Below are 9,522 nucleotides of genomic sequence, written 5' to 3'. Positions count from 1 at the left end.
ATCATTACACAACCTGCTATTACACACAACCTGCTATATATCATCATTACACAACCACAACCTGCTATATATCATTACACAACCTGCTATATCATTACACAATTACACAACCTGCTATATATCATTACACAACCTGCTATACACAACCTGCTATATATCATTACACAACCTGCTATACATCATTACACAACCTGCTGCATATATCATTACACAACCTGCTATATATCATTACACATACAAAATTGCATATATATATATCATTACACAAACTGCTATACATCATTACACAACCTGCTATACATCATTGCTACACAACACAACCTATATATATACATCATTACACAACCTGCTATACATCATTACACAACCTGCTATACACATATTACACAACTGCTATATTTCATTACTATATATCATTCATTACACAACACTGCTATACATCATTACACAACCTGCTATACATCATTACACAACCTGCTATACATATACATCATTACACAACCTGCTATATATCATTACACAACCTGCTATATATCATTACACAACCTGCTATATCATCATTACACAACCTGCTATATATCATTACACAACCTGCTATATATCATAACACAACCTGCCATATATCATTACACAACCTGCTATACATCATTATACAACCTGCTATACATCATTATACAACCTGCTATATATCATCAGAAAACCTACTATACATCATTACACAACATGCTATATATCATTACACAACCTGCGTTATATCATTACACAACCTGCTATTTATCATTACACAACCTGATATATTTCATAACACAACCTGATATACACAATTACACAACCTGATATATATCATTACACAACCTGCTATACACAATTACACAAGCTGCTATATATCATTACACAACCTGCTATACACAATTACACAACCTGCTATACATCATTACACAACCTGCCATACACAATTACACAACCTGCTATACACAATTACACAACCTGCTATACATCATTACACAACCTGCTATACATCATTACACAACCTGCTATACGCAATTACTCAACCTGTTATATATCATTACACAACCTGCTATAAATCATTACACAACCTGCTATACAGAATTACACAAGCTCATATATCATTACACAAACCGCTAAACATCATTACACAACCTGCTATACATGATTACACAACTTGCTACACATCATTACACAGCCTGCTATACACAATTACACAACCTGTTATATATCATTACACAACCTGCTATACACAATTACACCACCTGCAATACATCATTACACAACGTGCTATACATCATTACACAACCTGCTATATATCATTACACATCCTGATATATATCATCAGACAACCTGTTATACATCATTACACAACCTGCTGTATATCATTACACAACCTGATATATATCATCAAACAACCTGCTATACATCATTACACAACCTGCTATATATCATTACACAACCTACTATACATCAGTACACAAGCTGCTATATATCATTGCACAACCTACTATATATCATCACACAACCTGCTTATACATCATTACAGTTCCTGCTATATATCATTACAGAACCTGCTATTCATCATGCACAACCTGAGATATATCATAACACAACCTGCTATATATCATTACACAACCTGCTATGCACAATTACACAACCTGCTATACATCATTACACAACCCGCTATACATCATTACACAACCTGCTATACAACATTACACAATCTGCTATACACAATTACATAACCTACTATATATCATTGCACAACCTACTATATAGCATCACACAACCTGCTATATATCATTACACAACCTGTTATGCAACATGTACACATACTGCTATATATCATTACACAACCTGCTATACATCATTACACAACCTGCTATACATCATTACACAACCTGCTATATATCATTACACAACCTGCTATACATCATTACACAACCTGCTATACATCATTACACAACCTGCTATATATCATTACACAACCTGCTATATACCATTTACAACAACCGTGCTATAAACTCACTACACTCACTTTCTATACATCATTAGGTTGTTTTAGTTTCTATAAATTACATTTAGCGCTATACAATGGTTTCATTGCATAATATATGTTATTTCTCACCCTGCTTTATATCATCACACAACCTGTTATGCAACATGTACACACACTGCTATATATCTTATACGAATGGTAGCAGTCGACGCACCGAACCTACTATATATCATCACACAACCTGCTATACATCATTACAGTTCCTGCTATATATCATTACAGAACCTGCTATTCATCATGACACAACCTGATATATATCATAACACAACCTGCTATATATCATTACACAACCTGCTATGCACAATTACACAACCTGCTATACATCATTACACAACCCGCTATACATCATTACACAACCTGCTATACATCATTACACAATCTGCTATACACAATTACATAACCTACTATACATCAGTACACAAACTGCTATATATCATTGCACAACCTACTATATAGCATCACACAACCTGCTATACATCATTACACAACCTGCTATATATCATTACACAACCTGCTATACATCATTACACAACCTGCTATACATCATTACACAACCTGCTATATATCATTACACAACCTGCTATATACCATTGCACAACAACCGTAAAACTAAACTCACTCACTCACTCACTTTCTGCGAAGCGCCTTAGGTTGTTTTAGTTTCTAAATTACATTTAGCGCTATACAATGGTTTCATTGCATAATATATGTTATTTCTCACCCTGCTTTATATCATCACACAACCTGTTATGCAACATGTACACATACTGCTATATATCTTATACGAATGGTAGCAGTCGACGCACCGAACCGAATTATTCCCCTTCAACCAATTTTTTTCTGATCAACATCGGTGCATTTCAGACCGTCAACGTTCTTTATCCGAGATGAAATAATGTGTGTTGAATAATTTCGCAATGGTCCTCACGAAAGGTTTAGCCCGCTTATGAGATGGTTGCATGTACTATAACGCAGAAGCCATTAGTTTAATGAAAATTAAGATAAATGTATTTATGATATTATTCATGTTCCACATGCTAAAGAGGCAACACAGAAACGGTTGTGTAATAAACATATACGTATTAAGACTGATATGGCTTGTCAATACATTCTCAATGAGTGGGGGCTGTGGGGTAGCCTAGTGGTTAAAGCGTTCGATCGTCACTCCGTAGATCGGGGTTCAATTCCCTATATGGGAACAATATGTGAAGCCCACTTCTGGTGTCTCGCGCCGTGATATTGCTGGAATATTGCTATACGCGGGGTAAAGCTAAAGTCACTCACTCACTCACTGAATGAGCGATTTGATTTTGAGGTCGCAGATCTCAGGACTGGATCAGGGGGTCAGTGTAAGTTAATATAGCTACCTTCGGAAACAACTTAGTCGCAGTCGGTTCCATGTGAAACCCGCAAGAAGGAACCACCTTTCATGAATGGAGACGTTCTATAATTTGATATCGTGGTATTTGGCAACAATGACTATTCTTTTGGCAGTTCTCGTACGAAGCCCATATCATCCCTGGGCCTCTTTGCTAGTCCTTGGCCTTCTGCCTGCCAGCTAATGTGGGCGTCCCAGGTTCACCTGTATTTCTTTTGCGAAACTGGTATATAATAAGCTCTACTATGACCTTTAGGGTAAGTGGAGAACTACTAAATCAGTACATCGAAGAAGGTACAGTACACCTGAACAAGTGCTACGTTTGAAAGGCCATCCTGGAACATATATGTCAACCGTACACAATACCCATTTTCCATCACCATGTCAGGAAAATGTAAACTATCGATCGTATTTGCATTGTATATACGTTATACATAGATGAACTGTGGACAGTATATACTCTTCAAAGAAAATAAATGACATAGGAACCATTTGAATTTAGGAAAATATTTGACACAAGCCAATCCATGCTGAATCCCAACATGTTGGGGAATGGTTACCGACAACAAAACGTTTGAGAAAGAAACGTTGAACAAAAACGTAACGGTACACTCACGTCTGTAATGCACCCCACATGTAATGCACGTGCATCTTGAAATTGTGTATCACCATGAGCCGAAACCTATGAATGTAGGCTTTAAAAGCCACATCAATGGTACTCCACATGTATTGATTTAAGCCACTATAGACGACAAGGGAATGAAGAGACTGACAGAAGCTCAACGACACAACGCCATTGCAGCATGAGGTGGCAAGGCACTTCAGCGTGTCCAGACAGACCATCGCAAACATATGGACCTGATACAACAATGCTGTGAGTGTTAATGTCAGGTCGACCTAGAGCTACGACCGTTGCCCAGAATCGCTACATCCGGTTGAGACATCTTCGTTCAAACACCACGGCAGCATCATTCACAACACTCCAAATCCCTGGACTGCCCCGAATCTTCGACCAGACGGTGCGCTATGGGAAGCCAGATTGTTTGCCAGAAGACCAGTTCAACGTCACGTCATTCCATTCATCAACGTCAACGGTTGATCTTTGGAGCATGAAAATGCTCGACCTCACGTTGCAAGTGTTTGACAAGACTTCCACCAGCAAACGATGTTCAAGTGTTACCTTGGCCAATTTGTCCCCAATTGAACATTTATGGTATACTCTTGAACGACGCTTGCGTTAGCGTATTCCGCCACCTCAGACAAACACTTTCATCTTCGAGCTACAATGTGTCTCGAATGCCTGTATCATTTTGATTGAGGTACAATGAGAAAGCAGTATATCTCACCCTCGAGAATTGTTTACATTTTTTCCATTTATCCCCTACTTTTTGAATGAATCGGAGCCCAATTAACAATGTTTATCCGCGCATATACAATTAAGATTGATAACATGCCACATCACATTTTACACGTATATGTACTAAAGATTTATAATGTATTACAAATTCTCCGATATCCTAAGGTACGACTAAAGATGGATTGAATCTTTTCCACTTTGTATTATTATGTAAAACATAAACAGCCCGGAAAAACAACTAAGAATTTACTGAGGATGAACTTTACTAAAACTGTCATTTACTGTTTTGACAATGCAATATTTTCCCTTTGTGATGGAAAAATCACATGCCAGACCATGATTCTGTCCTCTCAGGGGATACAAAACGAAAGATATTCACGAATATATACTCATGCCAATAATGGTTGTCACCCCCTCCCACCCCAACCCCTCCCCCACACCACACCCCTTCTCCAATAACAAAAATTAAAGGGGGTGACAACCATTATTGGCATGAGTATATATTGACTGGCCAATACGACATCGACTTAAAGGTACCTCCCCAAATCTGGACTGACAACCCAAGTAGGTGTAACTTATAGTTAGTTTAGTTCCATGTAAGTTGTTGATGCATCCTTGTGCGTCCCCCCTCTTTTGCATTAGATCCTGGATTTGACAGCTAATGACAGGATTATAATCAGATCTTGGGATAAGAAGAGGTGTCACAGAGTTCTGCTTGAGCTGTAGCAACAACTATTGTGGCAACAGTGATCCAATCATGGCGGGTAACCAACAAAATACGATATCGTATCGTCCAGAGGCAAGATTTTCGACAAAAGTGAATGTAATTAGTTTTAAATTTTGAGAATTTCAATCCATTTGGTATACAACATTTATCAGTTTCTTTGAAACACAGTTGAAGTTGTCTTTCACAAGCAAGTATGCATATTTTTGCCACGGTAAGAAATATTAACATCCTCTACAAATAGCTATTGATCAACTGCATCACATAAAACTGTTGATAAACTGCGAATCCTCATGCTAAATAAAAAAAGGCAAAATACTGCCTTGAGGGCTACCCTGATCCGGACTGTAATGATCAGCCAGCGTAGAACATACGCCGACTTGCAATTGCCCTAAACGATCGATGGTACTTCTGGTTTTACGGACGCTACATTGAATATGCGTTATTGGGTTATTGTTTTCTGAGTACTAAATCAGTCGATTACTGGTACTTACCACGCGTTTCACGGCTTTGCAAACGCAGCTTGTTAATGGAATTAGTCGATGATTTGAAGGATCGGTGTGATCACTTCCAGGTATAGGTATTAAGACAATTATCAGCATGCCATGAAGAAGGACAGTTCCTCGATGTCCAATTGTTGTCAAACATACTTAAAGGAGTCTGCTATCTGAATTGAACTAAATATTTCATAATTGGAAGGGGGAGAATATAAAGTCAAGATGTCACCAAGTTCATGTGCAATATCTGCTTTATTCATTAATAATTGGTCTATGTCTTAAAGAAGGTGAATGCTACATTTAGAGCCCTTACCTTTTATATTCTGGATCATATTAAATACCAATATATAGTAGACATCGGCGTATGTGAAGTGAATTTGGATACGTACTTGTACCCATACTTGCGTTTACTGTGTTTGAACGAACACCATGTTTCAGCATTAAAAATCTTCATTTTTTAGGTTTGTAGAAAATAGTTTGGCGACGGTAATTTTTTTTAGCCTTATTCCTCGCCTTCCAAGCGTAAGTTGTTTGCAGTCATTGTTTAAGCAACTGTCGAGAACATTCTGATACACTTGCCACCTATGTTATTTACTTCAACAAAGAAAGGTTTTATAACAGGAACATTCATAAAAAGTTTAGGATTTAGTTTAACAATACATAACGTTTGATATTAAGGTCGGTTAGCTTCTTTTTAGAAAAATATCTTGTGAATAGAGAAACATCAGATGTGGTCACAGAGTTTCGTGTAGGGAAAGGGTCATTTCCAGAGATGGCGTTGTGAACTGAACGTTCAGTTTCATTCAGAAGGCTCGAGTCTGTATCTGCCAAATCTAGGTTGATAATATTCCTGTGCCGGGATGCAAATACGTGTTGGAACCTTCATCATAAATGCATACATAATCAATTGAAATAGACTCCACCAGTATTTCACCTATAGTGTTTGAAGTTGTACCACCCCAGATTGGGTGGTGGCTATTTAAGTCTCCATGGTTAAACATGGTCCAGGCAGTAGATCATACAGTGATTGCAGATCAGCTGGTTAAACATCTGATGAAGGCGGGTGAGCACAGAGTAAATGAAAAAGGACGGGCAATGGAAGTCAAAAGATGTTTAGTGTACAAAAGTCCTCTGGCCCATATACGTTGGAGTTATACATATACATTATACATACATGTATGCTGCAATAAGTAGTAATCCAAACAGGGATTCATGTTACAAGCAGTAAATCACGTTACTAATAGTGAATTACGACGGACCTCCAAAACTTTATGTCCAATTGTTACGTTTAATACGAGCATAATTAATACAGTACGACAGCTTTGTTGTTACTTGCTGGCCACCTGGTGAAAGATGTAGTTTAAAAGCTAATGAAAGTGGCTTACATTAGTAATATTCAGTTATATATTTCGTACGCAATTCATCATAAAATGACATACAAGTGAAAAATGAATATCATTTTTGATATCTAAATTACACAGAGGGCACTTTCTCTTGCATCTTTCAGTTATATATAATGTATATAAACGTATATATAAACGTATAAATGGATATCTTAATTTCTTTGGTGTTAAAACGATAGATATAGCTCTGGCTGAGTCTAATATAAGTGATTCGACATATCGTCAGAAAAACAGATCTGCTGTTGCATCATCTTGCAAAGGACAATCATCAAAACAACCATTAAAACAGAATCAGTATGCAACAAAAAAATAAATGATTTAACCATTCCGCTTTCGGAAATACATTTTATGGTATTGGTCGACTTTTTAAGTATCTTATTTGTTAACAAAATGAGGTTCAGCTTTTAGACCCCTTTGTTAAGCTTCTGCCTTACCATTACTCATGCCCCATGTAAATCTTCTACAACAGTTTTGTGTCTATATCAGGTTTTTTTTACACTACAGTTTTCCATTAATATCGTTACGTTTAGGTCGAAATGTCTTTAGCGATTTTCGTGCAACCCGTCGGGCACCCTTACACTTAGTATTTAGCTGTAGGTCTATATGTAGAAAAAAGAAAACTGAACTTGAAAATAGTGAAGTTCAATATCTTTTGAATTTGTGCTCTAAAAATGACAACAAAACTGTCTGGTGTAAAGTCAAGTCACTCACAGGGTCTTAAAGCCAGTCTAACACCATCACATCGACACAGTCGACGGACTATTTTATGAGTGTATGTAATATAACTGATATAGCTGTCGACGATGAGATGATTGATGATGCTAAAACATTGTTTGACATTATTGATGGATTGGATTGTGTCGGTTGTAATATTGATATTGGCATTGATAATGATGTTGACTGTATTTTATACAGTGATATCTCTCCAGAGGAGATTGAAGCAGCAGGTAAATACGTGAAGTGTGGGAAAGCTGCTGGGCCAGATGGCATTAAGACTGAAATGATCATTTGTTGTATCTATTTGTTATTGCCTTATTTGGTGTTGATTTATAATCATGTTCTCTGCTCCGGTGTATATCCACAGGAATGGGCGAAAGGTATTATTGTGCCCCTGCATAAGAAAGGTAATGTAAATACAGTTGATAATTTTCGTGGTATTTCGCTCATGGATGTTCTGGCTAAATTATTCTGTATTGTCATTAATAATCGCCTTCAAATTTTTGCAGACTGTTATGATAAGATATATCTTTCTGAGAGCGAGAGAGAGAGAAAGAGCGAGAGAGCGAGAGAGGGAGAGAGAGAGGTGTCATCACAGGCCCTATGGATTTGAAATTTTGTCTGAGTAGTAGTTTGCTCAAATAAATATTATGATGGTGTCGCAAGTTCTTCATTTTTGCTTCTGGGGTTAGGACAGCCACCTTCTGTGTTCTTCTCTCTGTCCAGTTAATAGTAGCTGGATTCTACAGGCGCTGTTGGAGTTTCGGGGAGGGTGGGGAGGGTGTGTGTGTGTGAAATTCTTGCATTGCGAAAGTTATGTCCAACATTTATTCTTCAGAGCGGCACTTGGTCTAATTAGATAATGGCACATTACGGTGATGGGTAATGACATGAGATAAGGAAAGTTATTCTATTACAGGTATATAGCGATGTGATAATATATAGCACATCATGTCAGTTAAGTGACTCATGGTATTTCAAACTGGTGTCAGGAAGTTTATAAACCGGTACAAATGATATTATACAATCCAGTTTCAGGAACTTACAGATCGGATTCTTTTGTTTCTTATAGCATCTTCCCTGCGTTTTTCTTCCTTTCCTGTATTCTGCCGACGTCGATCGTCCCTCTTGCTCCTCCAGATTATCCAAAAGGCTTCTATTAAGAAAAGCAAATGAGTTCATTTTGATTCGTCCAATAATAGATTATTACAATCCTACAAACATTCATTAATTTGATCATTATCATATTCACCATGTATCAAACCAAGTAATAAGTAATTGTGGTATATTCATTACTGAGAGGGTATGAGAAGTTTTTTATTAACATGATCGACATGATTATGGGGAAATTTGCACTCCATAATGGTAAGGTATGCTA

This window comes from Haliotis rubra, unplaced genomic scaffold (genome assembly GCF_003918875.1).
Source record: "Haliotis rubra isolate DU_JTF1 unplaced genomic scaffold, ASM391887v1 Scf1439, whole genome shotgun sequence".
Lineage (NCBI taxonomy): Eukaryota > Metazoa > Mollusca > Gastropoda > Lepetellida > Haliotidae > Haliotis > Haliotis rubra.
Note: the sequence above shows the minus strand (reverse complement) of the source record.